This window comes from Rana temporaria, chromosome 4 (assembly GCF_905171775.1).
Source record: "Rana temporaria chromosome 4, aRanTem1.1, whole genome shotgun sequence".
NCBI classification, from domain to species: Eukaryota; Metazoa; Chordata; class Amphibia; order Anura; family Ranidae; genus Rana; species Rana temporaria.
In genome coordinates this window covers 431,430,466-431,451,817 of record NC_053492.1, presented here as the reverse complement: position 1 = coordinate 431,451,817, position 21,352 = coordinate 431,430,466, and the positions used below count along the sequence as shown (strand labels likewise).

The 21,352-nt window shown below is 42.4% G+C and overlaps 1 long non-coding RNA gene across 1 annotated transcript in view; it reads right to left on the bottom strand.

The window, feature by feature from the left end:
* The window catches only part of LOC120937899, a 270,265-nt gene extending 261,231 nt beyond the window's left edge, over positions 1–9,034 (bottom strand). Inside the window, exon 1 of the long non-coding RNA XR_005748767.1 lies at positions 8,962–9,034. This is a non-coding gene — a long non-coding RNA (uncharacterized LOC120937899). The remainder of the gene's footprint in view (positions 1–8,961) is intronic.
* Between the last annotated feature and the right edge of the window lie 12,318 nt (positions 9,035–21,352).

Sequence of the window (21,352 nt, the reverse complement as noted above, 5' to 3'; positions counted from 1 at the left end):
GAAGAGCACAAGCAGAAATTAGTGTAGCCTATCCTGCGACTCCTTTAGCCACCATGTAGTATGTTCTTTCCTGCATCTTGTTATTCCCCTTTGGTGATGGTAGATTGTACAGAGAGGGGAAAGTGTTCCCCAGCATGGAGGATTGGTGGCCATTTTGGTGGAGACCAAAACCGGTCTGGGAACTTTAAATGGCTGCCACTACAGACAAGGAGGTAGCATGCTCTAACAACACAAGGGAGGACCCCGATTAGCTGCGGAGTAGCCAGGCACTTTAACCCTGCCTACCACCCAATGAGCAGGGTATGAAAGGATATAGCCATGTGGACTGCTGTAGGAGAGCAGCATGCCCAAGGGGGTCAGCTGTAAACCCCGGGGGCAAGGCAGAGAACAGGCTGAGCAGTTGGAAAGCTTAGCATACTTGTTTGTTGCAGAGTTGCTGGGACCTGTGTGCAGGAAGCTGTGAGTAGAGCTAATACCCTGTTCCCCCCAGAAACTGTATTATTTTTTCCTAGACAACTTTACCGCTGTGGTATGATCACCTGAATAAACATTTGGACAGCATTTTCAAGGTCCATGGAATTTTAGTTGGTAGTTGCTACAGTACCTTCCTCCTCTGCCACATCCAGGAATGTGTGAAATAAAAATATTATATATGACACAGAAAGAGAATGCTGCTACGCCTGACTCCATGAGAGAGACTGCTGCTGTTCCTGACTCTGAAATAGAGCCAGCTGCCATGGACAAAACCACATGGTAAAGTTGCCAAAGAAAACACTGGCTTGTAAAGGGGCTTCTAGTATGGAACAGAACCTGTTACTTGCCCTTCAAGGTACTGAGGTGAACCAGTGGTAGGAGGAAGCCTCATTATGGCACCCATGTTCTTTGTTTGCTTGGCTTGGGTACACGTTGCTGCCCTGTGAGATTAAATCACACTCAGTGGAAGTACTCCACCCAAAGAATAAGAGCCCCAATGCTAAAGCAGACTTTATAGCACACTGGCCAGTGCTCTAGCTAGGGTCTTTGCATGCTAGATAGGTCCTACAGTTGCCAGTTGACCTATATACATTAGTGCCTATAATCAACCTGTGCTAATTTAATCTGTTACCTTCATATGATTTGTTGCCACATTTTGTTGTTGCTTCTAGGGTTAAAGCTGTGTAATAAAGGCCTTCTTAAAACCACAGGTTTTGTTGGTGAGATTGGGTCCAGTTAGAGCAGGTCATCTATATATGAAACACAGGGACTCATCTTACCAGTGGTATCTCCGGGGTCAGCACTGTTTTAGCAACCAACTGCCAGAAAACAAGATTCTTATCAACCAGTTGCAGTGTACGGCCCTGTTCATCTGCAGTTCTCAACTGTGCTGTGAAGTATTGCTAGACTTTACTCTTACCAGTACCGTTCATGAGTTACATCTCAATGAAATGTACAGTAGATGCAGAATAGAATCCAAGACCTGTACTGTTAGGCCCTGTACAGACGAGCGGACAGTCCGATGAAAACGGACCGTTTCATTGGACATGTCCGCTGGGAGATTTCGGTCTGATGGCTGTACACACCATCAAACCAAAATCTGCACGGACAGAGAACGCGGTGACGTAGACGACACCGACGTTCTCTATCGCGCAAGTTCAATGCTTCCACGCATGCGTCAAATCAATTTGACGCATGCGCGGGATTTCTGTCCGCTGGTTAGATGTACTTACCAGCGGACATGTCCGCCGAACAGCTTCCCAGCGGACATGTTTCTTAGCATGCTAAGAAACATTTGTCTGCTGGAAATCTGTCTGCTAGCCTGTACACACGATCGGATCTGTCCGCTGACACTGGTCGGCGGACCAGTTTCAGCGGACATGTCCGGTCGTGTGTACGAGGCCTTAGGGCAACGTTTTACTAACTTTTGATCTCTTGATGGGACCCCATGGGTCTTATCCATTAAGGGCGCTTGGCAAGGGTCCTACCAAGCTCCACCTTTCACTGATTGTGTGAATCCAGTCTTTTTTCTCAACCGCACTTCGATTATAAATTATTTAGTCCGACTGGAGTGCACATATGATAGAGCTACACAACGGTAATACGAGTAATAATTACTGTCTTCCCACTGACCTTTTATTTGGGTTTTCCCATTCCCTTTAACAGTCTTTTATAAAATAAAAAAAAAGAGATACGAAAGGCACAACCACATTTGTCCTTCTCCTCTTTTTCTCTGTAAACAAGAAATGCAATCTGAACAAACATTCTATGCCTGTGTATTTTCTTCTACATTAGTGATCTTTTATGGGAGACAAAAGGGTCACTAAGAAGCTGAGCGGAACCTAGAATTTTTATGCTCGCATTCCATCAGGTTTGTAATTGGAAATAAAGTGAAATCCTAAAGCCTGGAACCCTTATTTCTTCATAATGTTACACACTTAATTGCTCCTGTCATTTACCAACACGATTATGTCGTCTACAAATGGAGACAAATAATAGATTTTAGTACTTATGCAGAGACTTAAACTGCATGCAGAGAGCCACAAACTACACCATTAAACTGGAATTACAGCTTCAAGTCAGAAACAAAAATTTAACCCCAGTAATCATTATCCCCTCAAAATAAAAGACCACATGAGTCAGATGCAGCCTGAAATCCAATTTTTAACCAGCAGAGACTCAAAACCTTTTATTATGTCAGCGTGATAGTTTTGTTACAGTGAAATATCCAGGGGAATTCTTTCAAAAAACAAGTAGGAGTCGTGTCAGCTAGTAAAACAAGGGGCTGGGTTGTGCAGAGGAAAATCGTATAATGATTGATGTAAACTATTTATTTCTGGACCATCAAGGTGACATTTTGTCGGGTGCCTAATGGGTAGAACAAACAAGGGCCAAGGTTTGACCCTCTGGCCCTAGGCCTTATCTGACCATGTTCTAGATAAAAAAAAAAAATTGCCCCTCCCTTGGGACTACATCCATGCGTGAAGCCCCAAGGGAGGGGGCGAGCACGCTGACTAACCCCCAGCCTGAATGGCCCGGATGACGGGGGCAAGCTTACTGAGGAGGAACAGGAAATGAGAAATTCAGACAAAGAAAAAAAACATTTAGAAGGGAAATCTAAGGAAAAGGTAAGTGAACCAACAATGCTCTAGCTTAAAGGAACCTATTTAGAAAATAAAAAACGAACCTTTACAACACGTTTAATGCTTTAAAAAACTCTATGCGCAGTTTTGTAATTATTTACTGTATTTAAGGGCAGCCAAATTTGCACATTATATATTCCAGTTGCAATTAGGCTTTAAGGTTCCATGTGCTGTTGCTTACAGGTTTCCATGTTAGTTCTTAAAGGAACAAAAAAGTAAAAAAAAAAAAAATTTGGTAAAATAACAAACATGTTATACTTACTTCCACTGTGCAGCTCGTTTTGCACAGAGTGTCCCCGAACCCTGCCATTTGGGGTCCTTCGGCGGCTGTCTCGGCTGTTCCTCGCAAGAGCTTTCCACCTTCATGCGAGAAAACTCGCATGGTGGAAAGCTTTTGCGGGCGCGCTCCCGTGATACATCGGCGGGCATAGCCGCCGACTGTATCACTCGGCCCTACCCCCGGCGCGTTGCGTCATCGGATTGTGATTGACAGCATCGCTAGCCAATGGCTGCGCTGCTGTCAATCCGTCCAGCATAGCCAATCAACGGCCAGGCTGGGAACCGAAGCGGATCACAGGGACACGTGCGGGACTTTCGAGGGGTGAGGTAAGTAAAACGGGGGTTCGGGGGGGGGGGCGGGACCGTTGGATGTTTTTTCACCTTAATGCATAGGATGCATCAAGGTGAAAAAACATTTACCTTTACAACCCCTTTAAAAGGTACCAAGGCCCCTTCCCCACTTCAATATTTTCTAACATGTTGGTATACAAGCAACTGAGGCAGAGCGGTGTATCTTCTGCTATCATCTTCTCAGGTTCCTCAGCAAAAATCCCACACTGTCCATGGTGCTACATTTTACCAGTCAGATATCCATAATGATAACGAAAAAGCAGCCAGCGCCAAGGACAAATTTGGGGAATGGGGACACAATGTTGTGTGTCAAACAATGTGAACACAGACTGCAGCAGCTCAATTCATCAATGACATTTAGATTATAGGTGTCACACTACAAGTTTTATGTGTATAAATATATTTAAAAAAAAACGTTTTATTTTGTTTTTGGCTGGAGGAACTTAGGACCACCGCTGCCATTTCTTTGTAAGATGTCCATAATACTGGTCTGTGATGGAGTTTCATATAGAAGGGCAAGGCTAGTCAGCTTCAAAATTTCCAGATAACAAGAGCACATAATAGGTCGGATATAATTAATATTGAAGTGTAGTTCAACTTTTGCAGCCAAATTGGAATAACGCCTATTTTATATTATAATGCTTACACCAGGAAGGCCTGCTGGAAATAACCCAGGTCTCCCTTACCTGTTCAGAGGCTGCCAGCCCTGATACCAACTCCAAAGCACCAACTTTTGGCATCTAATCCTCAAAGAACAAGGATCCCTGGAGGTCTAGACAAGGTCTTACTCACAATGTCCAGGAACAGCTCCCAACCTGCTTCTCTACGATGCTCTTCAGTGAAAGGGTTCCCTATTCAAGCCGAGCTTTCTCAGGCAGTGTCTTCCAGCAAGTTCTTTTAAGTCCAAGTTCCTCCAAATGTACAAAGTGGCAGCAGTGAAGTTCCCCGATGCATTTCGCATCAAATAGTACATTGTCTGGGGTGCCCAGACGATGCACTATTTGATGTGAAACGCGTCAGTAGACTCCACCGCTGCCACTTTGAACATTTGGAAGCGCTGATCACCTTTTATAATGTAAGTGTTTTTACCTACATTAAACATTGGTATCTTTCAGTATTATGCTACGTGCCTTTCTCTTCTTCTCCTACATCTCTACATATTGGTTTAAATTTTGGCCCACATTGGGTACCCCTGGAAGCGACCTTTTTCCTTATTCGATCCCTGGGTTCCTCTCTAATTCACGTGCAAGACATCTCCGTGAGAATTGCAGCCGATGATCCAGGCCTGAAAGTGGTTTATACCCTGATTTACTGACCCTCTGGGCATATGTCCATTAGGGTACAGTATCTCTGGTAAGCCTTCTTTTCAATGATCGGTGGTGGATTTCTTTACTGCACTTCATTCCGAGGCATTGGGACTATTATCACCAATTTGGACCTTTTTTTTATTTATTTTTTCACATACATTTATTGAGATTTTATATAGACACAATCCAGTGTCTATACATATACATCACTTTTTTGGTTGATATATTGTCATCATAATTTTTTCACCATTTGTTTGATGCACTGTTTATTCATCCTTTCATTGGGTGATCTATTCATTTTAATGCGCTACACTTTTTATGTTTGTTTTGTATTCCACCATTGTCCATTGGTAGTGTGAGCTGCTTACTATTGATAGCGCGGAATTTTCTGTTTTCTTCTTCCAGAGGCAGGCAGGGGCAATCAACCACCAGGCTTAGGAATGGACCCGAGCAGACCTATTAATAAATTGCTGCTCAGTTAGTACAGCAGAGTCAAAAACTAAGGCCCAGATTCTCAAAGGGCTTACCACGGCGCAACGCCATTCGCCTCGTCGTTTTCCCCGTCGTCTATGCAAATTAGCTATTTACGCGAGATTCCCGAACGTACGCGCGGTCGAAGCAGTGAATTTACGACGTTTCCGTAAGCGTAAACTTGCCCCTGCTATATGAGGGGTAAGTTTACGAAGGTCTGTCGTATGCCATGTTAAGTATGGCGTTGGGTCAGCGTCGTCTTTTTCCGTCGTTTACGTCGTTTTCCTAACTCGTTCGCGAATAGGACTTTACGTCAATGACGCTCACGTCGGCGTCATTGACGTTTTCCGTCGTGAGCTGGAGCATGTGCACTGGGCTATTTTTACGCCCGGCGCATGCGCAGTTCGATCGGCGCGGGGCACGCTTAATTTAAATACAAGCCGCCCCCTTTGAATTACGCGGCCTTACGCCGGGCCATTTACACTATGCCGCCGCAAATTACGGAGCAAGTGCTTGGAGAATACGGCACTTGCTCCAGTAATTTGCGGCGGCGTAGTGTAAATGGCTTACGCTACCCCGCCGAGGATTCTACGAGAATCTGGCCCTAAATGTATTTAGCCTGGGGCAGGGTGCTACATGTTCCCATTCACATAGTATATCTTTAAAAGTATTTAAAAATTGCTGCTTAGTGCTTACCTCTTTTCCTTGCTGAAAATGTTTGGTTAGCTTTTCTTTTCTATGTAATGTTAAGAAGAGGGTGGGGAGTTATGTTTACCATAATTACCCCAGTGCAGGCAGATCTTCATTATCAGTTGTAAACACTGTCTGTCCTAACAAAGGGTTAAAGATCTCAAAGCTTAGGTGATTCAGTTTTAAACCAAAATATATAGGGTCCTTTGTATTAGCTTGCTTCAATGAAAAAACGAAAAAGGTGGGAAATATTTTTTTATTTTATTTATTTTTTAGGTATGCTGTGTGAATGGAAACACATAACAGACATGTAATGGAGGTTGCGCAACTTCAACTGCAAATACACTTTCCACCTTTACAGTTGAAAACACTTTGGTATAAAAAGAAATTCACTTTAACATTTTGCCTTTTTTGTTCTTTTCCTCCTAAACATGCCCATAATAAATTAAACCCTGTTCTACCGTAATTTCATATACCATATACTGTATAGCAGACAGCACTGAGCACACTGCCACCAACATAGCGCAATAACCAGACTACGGCAGTGTCCTGCAAGACACTTACTGCTGCACAATGGAAGCGTTCCGTGGCGGCTTTTATGCTGCAATGAAAGGATGTGTCGATGTTTATGTTATTAAATAAAATATAACATAAAATTCAAAATATACTTTGATAACATCATAAAAGTCAATCCGCAAACTGCAGGCTGTCACAAGTGAAAATCATTGGGCTGTGATCGTCAGAATGTCATCCAGTACAATGACAGCGATGATGGCTGAGTTGTTAAGAGAGTTCTAGATATAGTTCAATACAGCAACGGGGTGATGAAGTGCTAGAACATTTTCTTTATGTATATGTTGGCTTTAGGCTGAATTAAAATGTGACCATTAGAGGCTGTGCTTGTGATTGGAATTCTAGTCTCACAGCCCAGGGATCCTGGGTAAAAAGTATATACAGTATATATATATATATATATATATATCGATATAGATATAGATATATATATATATATATATATATATATATATATATATATATATATATATATACATATCTATATATATATATATATATATATATATATATATATATATATATATATATATATATATATATATATATATATATATATATATATATATATATATACATACACACATGCTGCTTTTATCTACAAAGCATATGATTCTCTTGGTCTGACTGGGTGGAAAACACATAATAGTAGATTAACTGGCAATTGAAAGGTCTACCAATTTACTACCATATTCACTTCTTGTGAAGAAAAAACAATTAATGATCACAGTAATACAGATATCCAAAGTGTTGTCAGTGATGTCATTGACATCCATTGACTAGAGACCAGTGACAAAGAGTAGCCTATCTGTCGACTAGAGACCAGGAACATCATAGGGAATGTAGCCTGTCCATTCACTAGAGACCGGGGACATCATTGGGAATGTAGCCTATCCATTTACTAGAAACAATGGTCATCATTGGGAATGGAAAAGGAGAGAGTTGGGTCAGGGGGACTTTAAATGAGGCCAATCACTATTTTTTCATTGGGAATATAGCCTATCCATTCACTAGAGGCCAGTGACATCACTAAAAGTGCAGCTTTTCCATTCACTAGAGGCTTGTATTATCAGTGATAATATGACCTATCCATTCACTAGAGACCAGGGGCATCATTTTGAAAGTAGCTTATCCATTCACTCGAGACCAGAGACATCATTGGGAATGTAGCCTATCCGTTCACTAGAGTCTAGGGATATAATTGGGAATGAAGCCGAACCATTCTTTATAGACCATGGATATCATTAAGAATGTAGCCTATCTATTCACTAGAGACCAGGGACATCATTAGGAATGTAGTCAATCCATTCACTAGAGACCAGGAACATCATTGGGAATGTAGCCTATGCATTCACTAGAGTTCAGGAACATAATTAGGAATGAAGTCTAACCATTCTCTATAGACCGTGGACATCATTGGGAATGTAGCCTATCAATTCACTAGAGACCAGGTACGTCATTGGGAATGTAGTCTATCCATTCACTAGAGTCTCCCTTGGGACCGTTTTCATCAGACGAACCGATCGTGTGTGGGCCCCATCGGTTTTTCATCCATCGGTGAAAAAACTAGTAACTTGTTTTAAAATGATCTGATGGTTAAAAAACTGATAGAAAAAAACGATCGTCTGTGGGCACGTCCATCGGTTAAAAATCTACGCATGCTCAGAATCAAGTCGACGCATGCTTGGAAGCATTGAACTTCATTTTTCTCAGCACGTCGTTGTGTTTTACGTCACCGTGTTCTGACACGATCGTTTTTTTAACTGATGGTGTGTAGGCAAGACTGATGAAAGTCAGCTTCATCGGATATCTGATGAAAAAATCCATCAGACCGTTTTCATCGGATGAACCGATCGTGTGTACAGGGCATTAGAGTGTGGCGTATTCATTTACTAGACGCCAGGGACATTATTAACAATGTAGTCTCTCCTTTCATTTGGAACCAATGACATTGTTGAGAGTTCATCTTGTCTACTGGTGACATTACTAAGGCAACTAATCAATTCACAAGAAAAAACATGTGGTCTGTGACCGTTACCAATGCAGATACAGTCCTATAGGTGAGTTAATGTACAAGAGAGACTTTACCCTTTCTCATTGCTAGAGATACTAAATACCCACCCACAAATATTTCACTTTATATAAGCAAAATAAAGTACTATAAAGTGTCTTACCTTTGGTTACTATGTACGTAGATGACGTAATGTAATATCTGTAGAAAAGCATCAAAACATACAAAATTAGCTTGAAAATTCACACTACAGCGACTTGGGATCTGACTTGTCAGACCTCAAGTTGAACCAAGTCGCTGGACATAACAAATTCCATTAAAGTGAATGAGAGCCGCCTTAATGTACACTACTGAAGTTGCTCCGACTTCAGAAAAGGTTCCTGTACTACTTCAAGGCGGCTTATAGGCAACTTGCACCCATAGATTTCAATGGAAGTTGCCTCCAAGTCGGATCTCCATCTTAACTAAAGCAACTTTACAGGAAAAGAAAATAGTTTACCCAGGCAAACCCCTCTCTCCCACAGAGCTGATTATTCTGTGATTGGCCACAGCCAAAGCCGCCTGCCCTGGAGGCAACGTTAAGTCACGTTGTAAGTTGCTCAAAGCAGGGATGGACTGGCCATTGGGACTACAGGGAGTTTCCCGGTGGGCCGATGGCTCAGTGGGCCGGCTTCAGTGACAGCGGACTGCCGCCCTCCTCTGCTCCTCTGTCTCTCCCTCCCGCAGCGCTCACCTCCTCTCCCTCCCCTCAGAGCTCACCTGGGGGGAGCAAAGAAGCAGGGGGAGGACCAGAGGAGCAGGGGGGACAACAGAGGAGCATGGGGGGAGGGGACAGACAGCTGACTCAACAGCTATGGCCTGGGAGTTTCTCACTTCTGCCTAATCTTGTCCCATAAGGGGGGGCACCGAAGTGATTCTTTGCCCCGGATGAAATAATGTCTAGCTTCCCCACTGGTACCGCCTATAAGAGTACCAGGACCAGCCATTCTACTCTAATAAAGTAGAACGGCTAGTGGCTAGTGAAGGGGGAGAGGGGGCTCGGGTGGCCAGGGGGGTGCAGGAGTTGTCGGCCAACATGGGAGAGATCTGTCAAAGTGGGCCAGTCTGGATGAAGTCCAGGGCCAAATTTCTGTCCCAGTCCAGCCCTGGCTCAAAGTCACGCTGAAGTTGCCTCCAAATATTCTGTCTGATTGTGATGTTAGTTGCTGTTTTTAACATGACATTAGCGCAATAATTTTATATGGTTTTTAATGACAACACGCAACCTGAAAGAAACCCAGTGGTAATAAACTAAACTTTACTATTTGGAAAAAAGAGTGTTATGTTGCAAAATTACTAATAAAGGGTAGTATACGTTGTTTTAATATGAAAAAAAAATCTCTACTGGTGTCTGTGAAAAGCTTCCCCTTGACTTTTACTGCAGGAAACCACACACAAGGCAGATAAACCCTAAAGTGGACGTGAACCCTCACATATACTCAGTGAAGTGAACAGCCTCAGATGATACACAGGGATGAAACACATCTCCTTACATAAGTTTTACTTGTATATCTGCTGTCTTCAGCTTTATATACAGTTTAGAAAGTTCAGATCCTGTTAGGAGATTTTCTCTTCCTGGTTAGCACTGCAGTGAAGCCTAGGCATACAGCCAAGACAGCTGATTTGGAGGAAAGGCACACCCCCCACTCCACATAGGTAGACTTTCAGCTCTGTTCCTTGAATAGTTCAGGGCTCACTTATATATTTATAGAAAGCCAATTCCCATGGGGGCAGTCATGCGTGCTCGCTCCCGAGCTGATGGCTCCTGCTGCCCCAGAAAAGCCAGTGAGACCAGAAAGTGAGGGGCGAGAAAAGCTGCAGATGTGCACAGCACTGAATCAAAACAGAGTACCGTATGAGGGGGGTACTAAACCTTTTTTGCCGTAATGCAAGTAATGCATTAAAGTAAAAAATGTTTAGGGTTTAGAACCACTTTAAGGAGGAGTGGGCTCCCTCCAAGCAAACCGACCCTTAAAGTGGTTCTGAAGCCTCAAGTTTTTTTACCTTAATAAATTCTATGCATTAGAGTAAAAAAACCTTCTCTGCTGCAGGATCCCCCCCAGCCCCCTTTATTCTTACCTTAGCCTGATCCGACCCAGTGACATGCACGAAAGCAGCGGCTCTCGCTGCGGTCTCCCTCCTCATTGGGCAAATTGATAGATTGGCTCCCGCTGCTATGAATCAAATGCTGTAGCGAGGGAGTGGGGCAAAGTTGCCTGATCTGCGTCAATAGACACAAACAGGGTGGCTCAGGAGTAAGCCCGCACGGCTGCCCCCATGGAAAGCGGCTTTTCATGGGGCACTTCCTAAAGAGGAGGGACCTGGAGTGCCGGCAAGGGACCCCAGAAAAGTTGGATGGGGCTGCTCCATGTAAAACCATTGCACAGAGCAGGTAAGTATAACATGTTTGTTATCTTAATTAATAAAATAAAAAAAGTTACTTTAATCTATACATTGTGCTCTAATTTGGAGACCCTCAAAACTATAGAGTTAGTACAGACAGTATGAGGCCTCGTAAACACGACCAAGTGTCTCTGCAAAAACCAGCAAGAACCTTGCTGGGAGATATTTTTTTGCCTAGGAAACCGGTCGTGTGTACATTTTCGTCGAGGAAACTGTCGAGAACCTTGACGAGCCAAAAAGAGAGCAAGTTCTCTAGTTCTCTATTTTCTCGACGGGAGTCTGATTTGGCTCGTCGAGTTTCTGGTCGGGCTGGTTTTCGACGAGAAACTCGAACGTCTGTGTGCTAAGAAACCCGCGCTTGCTCAGATTAAAGTATGAGACGGGAGTAAAAGTAGCATTTGTAATGGAGATAACACATTTTTAAAGCTGTAACAGACTGAAAAGTGTAAATCGTCTCTTACCAAACTTTTATTTAACACGCAAACACATGAAATTAGCAAAAGCAGCCCCAAGAGTTTAGCCAGTGGAATCGAACTTCCCTTGCCGTTGTATGTGTTGGATGTCACCGCGTTTTGAGAACGAGGAGATTTTGGCTTGACAGTGTGTACGTAAAGCAAGCTTGTCGAGTTCCTCGACAAGCTTAACAAGGAACTCGACGAGGAAAACGATGTGTTTCGCCCGTCGAGTTTCTCGGTCGTGTGTACGAGGCCTGAGGCTTTAGAGACTGGGTCACACTAGAGGCTGTGCCATGACCAGGGCCATGCCATCAATGTGGCCAAGGTGGCTACCTCAGGTAAAAAGGGAGGAAAGGGGGTGGCACTGAGGTTGGAGTGTCCATCCTCAGTGCAGCGCAGTAATGTAAGGTTTATTAAAAATGTTATTCAAATTTTTCCTCAGCAGTGATGAGAAAAGGCACCCAACCCTATAGGGCTCTAGGAAAAAACTCAGGCATGACAGTTGGAAGTTTGGTTATAAGGAGGGCTAGCCTAACATCTCTTGTTTGCCAGCGTCCAAACCTCCTGAGGGTGGTAGTATAACCCAAATTTCTAAGAATTAATATCTTCTGGTTTTCCACAATGAACAAGAAAATGTGCTTGGGTTTGGCAAAAGCACTGTGGGCAACTATATTGCATACTAGAAGTAAAATTGGGTTCTCACGCTTTTGATTAAACCCTCATAAAATGCATGTAAACCCCACTGGTAAAGGTTTGTAGTGCATTTGATTGCTTCGTAGGGACTCATAAATTTACCAGGTAGAAAAAGGGGGTAAACAAGTCTTAGCAATGTGGTAAATGGTAGTATCCATATAGGAAGCACTGACAGAAGTGCTCAGTAAGCACTGAAAACCTGTATATACTTACTGACCAGCAAACAGGCTCTGCCATATAACACTGTCTAATTTCCAACAACACCCCCGCAGTCATTTGTGTGTGCTGTCAGCTAGAACTCTTGCCTTTTCCAAAGTTCCATTTTCTCCCGGCCCCTTGGCGTCCTGCATCTGTGTCTGACCGTTTTCATTGAATATTTAGAATACATCAATGTCATTAAATTTAAATTTAAACTAGGCTATAATACTTTTTTTTTGGCTCAATACACTGGCCTAGTGAAGCTAAAAATTAAATTTGCAAGGCCGATGACTGTCCCTCGTGTGAGCGAGAAGTGTCGTTTTTATTGCCGCATACTGTATCGCGGCATTAGGCATAAAAAAGAGAAGTTTACTATATCTGAGGATTTGTTCGCTATTAATTGCGCTAGGCAAGGCTGAAGCCATTTTAGTTAAGTAATAAAGATACACTTACCCAATCTGGGCTCCTATCTATATGTCAGTTTGATTCAAGCGTCACCTTTTATTAATACGTTTGAAATGCTACCCATGGGCAGAAGCGTTATTCCTCCTATGGCCTTTTCCAAATCTGACAGTTTTTAGTGCTGTCGGGAAGAATTAATCATAATTGCCATCTATCAGAAGCAATAACAAGATTATAATATATATAATCTATCTAAGAAATTCAGTCTGCGTCTGGGAATTTTTGTAAAGTTAGTGGACTGCGACTGGCCCGTTCACACTTGCCGAACGTACGTCGTACTGATGAAGAATTAGGCTAAATTGTGCTAATCTATGCCTGCCATCATTAAATCTTCATGCAAATGTGACCTTACAAATGGAGGACCGTTCGGGACGTGAGCACTAAGTAAAATGGGAATGTGTAGAATTAACTGTATCTTCCGCAACATTGCTAAAAAAAAAGGCTCTTGGAAGGAAGGTCTGTGTCCCGGAGTTTAGGTTCACCTCTGCGGCTCAAGAAAGAAAGAAAGAACTTTGGTGCATTGTGCACCCTTCATTTAAATAGATGCTTTGTGACTAGAAATATAGAAACTTTTGCCCTGCACCAGACATAGGTCTACTCTTTCCATTTACATGTGATCAGCATATTATGTTGCCTACTCTCAGGAACGTATATGTCTGTGCAGGGCTTTTTTTCTCGGAAAATAGATACAGGAACTCAATCACGGTGCTGCTCCCCCTTCATCCCCCCGTCCCTTACACACACACCCTCCAAACCACATAAAATAGTGGGTGTGGTCAAATTTTACTTACAGTGGGAGGGTCTTAACAGGGTCATTAAATACCAGGAGTGCATTATGTACAGAGTGCAGAGTTCAGGGAGGGGGTTACACACAGACTGCAGAGTTCAGGGTGTGCTATGTAAATAGTGCAGAGTTCAGGTGTGTACACTCAGTGTGAAGAATTCAGCCTTCTCCCACAGCTGCTTACCTCTGCATCCCCTATCCACATCTCACGTTTACCCCTCTTCAGCTCTGACTTCTGCATGCAACCCCAGGGCCGTCTTTAATATGGTTTGGGCCCTGGGCAAACATTTTTTTTGGGCCCCCCTCCAGCTTATTTTGTGCCTGGCTGGTTCACATGTATGTTTTGGCGGTCCTCATTTGTGCAGGTACAGCAGCCCATTGATTTGAATGGGCTGCCATGCCTTAGTTTCCTGCAGAAAAAAGGTGCATTCAGCATTTTAAAAATACAGTTTCCTTGAAATCCATTCTGCTTTTGCACCATGCTACTAACCTGCAGTTCTTGCACACACAAACGCTCTGTGTTTTTAAAAGTGTGACCTAAACGTCTAAAAATGCAGCAAGTTTGACAGTGCGGGAACTGCAGATAAGTCACAGCAGACAGCAGAATCGACAGACAGTGCTGTATTTCAGTGCTTGATGGGCATAGGCGTGCTGTGTGCGCAGCCTATTACATGAGGCATGCGCTTTTCTTTGCAGAAAACGCAGGCATGGCGGCCCATTCAAATGAATGGGCTGCTGTGCCTGCGCAAATGTGGGCCGCCAAAACACATACATGTGAACCAGCCAGGCCCAAAATAAGCCCATCAAGCAGTTAAATACAGACAGATACTCAGCCTGGACTGCAGGTCTGGTCTATGATTTAAAGAGTTCCTCTATTTTACACATGGCATGGCATGGGGTTCCATGGTGCTAAAGCAAAATGGACAGACGGTGCTGTGACCCCATGCCATGCCATGTGTAAAATAGAGGAACTTTTTAAAACACTGACCAGACCTTTTTTCAAAGGGGGTTGCTTTGGGCCCCCAACAGTGACAGGGCCATGCGCAGCTGCCCCATTTGCCCCGTGGTAAAGACGGCCCTGTGCAACCCCCCTCTACTGCCCCCATCTTCTCCCCATCTCCTTAAAAGCTCCACCATCTTCCACATGTCTTATTTTTGTTGCTATACTAAGCTGAAGCACCCAGCCAGCTCTAGTACCTCCCTGCATACTGTAGTTGGCTCCACTTCTCTCACTTGCAGGGATATCATCCAGTGGTGATGTTGGCATTTGCACTGCACCCCATGTACCTGCATCTCCCTTGTCCCCATCCTTCACTCAGTGGGAGTCACTCAAGAGATCTGATCTGTGGGAGCTGTTGTGGACCAAGCTGTCACTTGTAAGCATAGAAGCCGGACTTTTGTGTTTTCAAGTAATAGTGGTCAGCAGGGAGCAGAGGGCCTGAGACAGAGGTGGTGGAACCAACTTCCACCAAGTTCCAGCTGAAAAATGCCCTGTGTCTGTGTAAAGAAAATGGTCCAAGACTGGTTCCATAGATGCTGGAGTAATTCAATCCTGCCATTGTTGCTGCCCCTTGCAAAGGATGTTCACTTTTGTTGTTGGGATAGTGTACAGTGTGGCTATGAAGTCTGATCTGGTTCATGTGATAAGGCTTTCCAATCAATTACGGTAGGAGGGAAACCACACAAAAGCCTAGAGGGGCAGTAGTACCAGAGTAGCCTACAGGATGCAGGAAAGGACACTATGGTCCCAGGAGGGGGCAAGAAAACAGCTGGCCTATGGACAGAAGGAATATGACTGCTGGCCTCTAACTGGAAAGCAGGAAAAAGACATTAGTTTAGATGATGGAAAGAAGACAATGGCTTGAGGGGTAAAAAGAAGCCAGTGGGCTGGGCGAGTGGAAGAAGACAGGTATAGCTTAACATGCAACTAAAGTTCTGTTGTCACAAACTGGTAGCAGACAGCTCTTTATTGCCAATAAGTCATGCAATGAGAGAGTCATAAAATATACCTACCAGTCCACCCCCAGAATGCACAGGAGTGACTTCATCCTGTGCTGGCCAATGAAGATGACCAAAAACCAGCACCTAGAAGAAGATGCCGGTGGCAGATGGAGGTCGTTGAAGAAAACGTAAGCTTAGTTCCAGTTTAAGCAACGGAAAGAAGACGGTGGTCCTAAGGAAGCAGGAAGTGGACAGTGGGCCTAGGGAAGTAGGAAGGAACAAGTAGACCTAAAGCAGAACTAAACCCATCAAATTAACAGTTTCACTTAACATTCAAGGAATGCTGTTGATGATAACTGTCACAGCTGCTTGTTCTTTCACTCGAAATGTCAAGTCATCAAATGGCTGGTGATCACATACGGAGCGGCATGACAGATGCAGATCAAACAGAAGCTAAGATGGCCGCTTCCTTGGCTGTAAAATATAGAAGGGTTTATTCGCACTAGCGGCTGGAGAAAGACAGTTGGCTTATGAAGGGTGTGAGTGTGGGGGAAGGGGGAGGGGGCAAAAGGGCAGTAGACCTTCAAAGTTTTGAGGAAGAAAATGAACCTAGTGGGGCAAAAAGAAGACACTCCTAGGTGTGAAGACAGTGAGGAGTCTGGCTGCTTCAGTGTGGTTCTACCCAACCTGAGGATGGACTTTTTTTAAATATATTTAACTTAGGCTTTTGTACTATATGTTAACCCTAGCAATACAGTTATTTTGTTTGCTCTCTCCTTTAGTCTGTTAAATATATAATTTAACCACTTGCCTACAGGGCACTTTTACCCCCTTCCTGCCCAGGCCAATTTTCAGCTTCTAGCGTTGTCACACTTTGAATGACAATTGCGCGGTCATGTTACACTTTACCCATATTACATTTTTATATATTTTTTCTCACCCAAATAGAGCTTTATTTTCGTGGTATTTAATCAACACTGTTTTTTTTTTTTTTTTTACCGAAAATTTTGAAAACCCAAAAAGTTTTTCATAGTTTGTTATAGAATTTTGCAAACAGGTAATTTTTCTCCTTTACTGATGTACCCTGTTTCCCCAAAAATAAGACCTACCCTGAAAATAAGACCTAGCGTTATTTTCCAGGAGGGCTGGAATATAAGACCTACACCAAAAATAAGCCCTAGTTAAAAATGCTTGTAAAATCCCATAATCCACTCTATTACAGTAGTATATAATGTACAATGTGTGTGTGTTTCTGTAATATAATTATGGGGAAGAGAGCTCCGGCGGGTCACAGAAGCGCAGAATGGCGCTATAACGAAGGTATTTGGCACAATTATATTACAGGAACACGCTCATTGTACATTATATACAGTAATACTGTAATAGAGTGGATTATAGGATTTTACAAGCATTTTAACTCAGTTCTCACTGGGGATTCCTGACAGGCAGGGAGGGAGAGGGGGAGAGAAGACAGCACATTACATGGTAAGACCTACCCTGAAAATAAGCCCTACTGTGTCTTTTGTTGGCATAATTAATATAAGACCCGGGCTTATTTTCGGGGAAACACGGTACGTTGATGAGGCTGCACTGATGGGCACTGATATGCTGTACTGATGAGGTGGCACTAATGGTCACTGATGAGGCAGCACTGGTGGGCACTGATTAGGAGGAACTGATGAGGGTGCACTGATAGGCGGCACTGGTAGGTGGCAAAGGGAGGACACTGATAGGTGGCACTGATAGGCGGCACTGATAGGTGGCAATAATAGGAGACATTTATGAGGAGGCACTGATTGGCAGCACTGGTGAACACTGATTGGCAGCACTGATGGGCTATGTTGGGACTGCACTGATAATCAGTGCCCTGATTATCAGTGTAGATGTCCCTTTAACACAAGCCAGTTATCGTCTCTCCTCTCTCTCCCCACGCTGTCAGTGTAAGGAAAGTAATGCCGATAACCGTCTTGTGTTTACATTGTGATCAGCTGTCATTGTGTAGTGGATGATTATAAAATCCCTATTTTCAAATTAGGCTAATTTAGTAACTATCTGTTTGGGATCGAAGCCGAGAGGTGAGCATCATGTGGACTGTTTTTTGATTGCATTTGTTTCACCCATAGTAATTTGGGTCTTCCGGCAGAAATGGGTAACCACACTGTAGCTATCTTTTGGCTATAGCGTGGGCGGTAACTGGTTAAATTAATAACTGCTGGTCCTGCCACAAACCTCCTGAGCTGATAACATCACACTCTGTGTGTGCTGCACTTGTATCAGTTACATTGTTCCCAGCTACCCGTGTGGGCTACATAATTCAGAATGGAGGGTATCCTGTAGTCCTGTCATAGGGTGACAACTCTTCTCTGCAGATACAGTATAATGAGAGAGTTATGGCACCCTAGGACAGTAAGTGCATTACTGATAGGATCCCCAGGTGAAAATAAAGGTAAAAAAAAATCTAGAAATCTAAAGCAGTCACAAAATCTAAGGACCGGTAAGCTACAAAAAATTACAATTTTGTTTCTGGATTTATATAAACTTTAAACGCTAGACGTTTACTGCAACAGAGCATTCACCTAGCCATACGTTCTCTAAAATATATTCCATTCTTTCTTTTATTAAAGAAAAAAACAATAATAACAGTCACTCACTGTTATAAGAACAACTTCTCCCGCTGACAGCAAAGTTTGATTGCTTAATTTGCTGCAAATCAGAGTCCATCAGTTTAAAGCGCCGGGTGATTCCTAGCAAATAATCAGTTTGTGAGACACAGAGACAGCGAAGATGTGCTGTTTACAACAGACCCTGGCTGGCTGGATGCCTATTAGCATTATCAATGATGTGACTGAATGCCTGTCTCTGATTATCCAGCTCTTCAGCTGATTCCCTTTTGTTTTGTTAAAGTGTATTCACAATACATTTTTAATTGGCTGTGCAACAAGAACTTTGTCTAATTTGCTGCGGTATGAAGGAATGAAAGGCGGGGAGAAATTTATGCAGAGGGTATATATCGCTGCTGCCGAGTGCTAAGCCATGGCGACAGACAGAAGAAAAGTATGAAAGGATTGTTAAATCATCCTATAGCCTCCCAGGTTAAATATCAGATGTCGGTTTGTAGGAAAACATTCAATCGAAGGGATGTGAGGAATGATTTGGTGAGATCAATTTTGTTGCAAAATTACCGATTTTACCATCGGCAAAGGGGAAATTCTTTATTTCACTCATTACGTTTTTGCTTAACCATTTAAGGACAGGAAGGATTTTCCCCCTTAATGACCAGGCCATTTTTTTTTGCGATACGGCACTGCGTCGCTTTAACTGACAATTGAGCAGTTGTGCGATGTTACACCCAAACAAAATTGTTGTCCTTTTTTCCCACAAATAGAGCTTTCTTTTGGTGGTATTTGATCACCTCTGCGGTTTTTATTTTTTGTGCTATAAATAAAAAAAAGAGCGACAATTTTGAAAAAAAAAACAATATTATTTACTTTTTGCTATAATAAATATCCAAATAATAATAAAAAAAAGAAAAACAAGTTTCTTCCTCAGTTTAGGCCGATTATGTATTCTTCTATATATTTTTGGTAAAAAAATCACAATAAGCGTATATTTATTTGTTTGCGCAAAAGTTATTGCGTCTACAAAATAGGGGATATATTTATGGCATTTTTATAATATATATTTTTTTTTACTACTAATGGCAACATTGCGGTGGACAGATTGGATTAAAACATTTTTTGGGACCAGTGACATTTATACAGCGATAAGAGCTAAAAATAGCCACTGATTACTGTATAAATGTCACTGGCAGGGAAGGAGTTAACACTAGGGGGCGATCAAAAGGGTTAAATCTGTTACCTAGGGAGTGTTTCTAACTGTGGGGGGATGGGACTGCCTGGAGGAGGAGACCAATCGCTGTTCCTAATCAGTAGAAACAGCAGATCTGTCATTGAATTCAATGGGCTTCCATTGTACAAAAACAACCCAATTATCAGACATGTACCACATTTTGTGCTGCAATGCATTACGGTGTGCTGCCTTGATGCATAGGAGTGCAATTAAAAATGAATGGCACTGTAAAGCATATAAACTCATTTATTAAAGGTACTTACAGTACACAGCACAGTCATGCTCAAAAGTTTGCATACCCTGGTAGAAATTGTGAAGTTGTGGCATTAATATTGAAAATATGACTGATCATGCCAAAAAACTGTCTTTTATTTGAGGATAGCAATCACATGAAGCCATTTATTATCACATTGTTTTTTTTAATCCTTTTTAAATCATAATAACAGAAATCACCCAAATGGCACAGATAAAAAGTTTACATACCCTGGAATGTTTGGCCTAAGTACAAACAGGGAAGGTGACACACACAGGTCAAAATTGATATTAAAGGTTAATTTTCCACATTTGTGGCTTTTTAAATCACAGTTAGTGTCTGTGTATAAATAGTCAATAAGTTTGTTAGCTCTCACATAGATGCACTAAGCAGGCTAGACACTGAGTCATGAGGAGGTAGAAAAGAACAGTTAAAAGACCTGCGTAACAAGGTTATGAAACTTTACAAAGACGGAAAAGCATATCAAAAGACATCAAAAGCCTTGAATATTCCTGTCAGTACTGTTTAATCACTTATTAGGAAGTGGAAAATTAGGGGCTCTTTTGATACCAAGCCAAGGTCAGGTAGACTAAAAACTAAAACTAAAAGTAAAAAAAAAGTCTCTATGTTTTAAATAAAAACTATAATATGTCACTTAAGGCAAGAAATATAAAATATCACTGGGCTTTTTCTCGCTCATTTTCTAGCTTTCAATAAGATTTTAGCTATTTTGATACTGTGTTTTTGCCCATTATTTGGCAAGACAATACATATTTCCAACACCAATTTTTCAAATATTTCCATTGACTGTAAAAACTGCAAGCACGTAAAGCTTTAACCAAAAAAAATAAGGATTTAGGCTAAACCCTAATTCCAAAAAAAGAAAAACGGAAAACAGCTCCTTATAAAGAAGAATATAATTATTAACCTTTTCCTGCCCGTGTACCACAAACCGTTGCTCCGTTGAAGAGAAATCCGGCGTGAAATTTTTCTGAAACTGCCCCTTCCAGTACATCGTTACTGTGTCCTATAGTGACATTTGGGTTTGGAGGGAGGAACCATTAATCACTTTGGGGAATATAGGAAGTTGACACTTCCAAAAACTTCGATATTTGAAGAAACTTCAGTTAGTAATTCCTCTTCAATGTAACAACGAGAGGTATTTACTAAAATTTGTATAATGAGCTATTTTATTTGAAATTTGAGATTGGTGACAAGGTCACTTTAGCAATATTACTTAGATTATATACCGTATATACCGTATAGTATAAGCCGAGTTTTTCAGCACATTTTTTTGTGCTGAAAATGCCCCCCTCGGCTTATACTCGAGTCACCTTTTTGTGCCTGATATCCTGGACTTTGGGGACCCGATACTGGCCACATGTAGCCCCACTCTTCCTCTACAAGTGTGCAAAGTTTGTTGTCCGGGGGACCTACGGCCGGGGAGCACCGATTTTTCAAAGCCGGGCACCCCTTC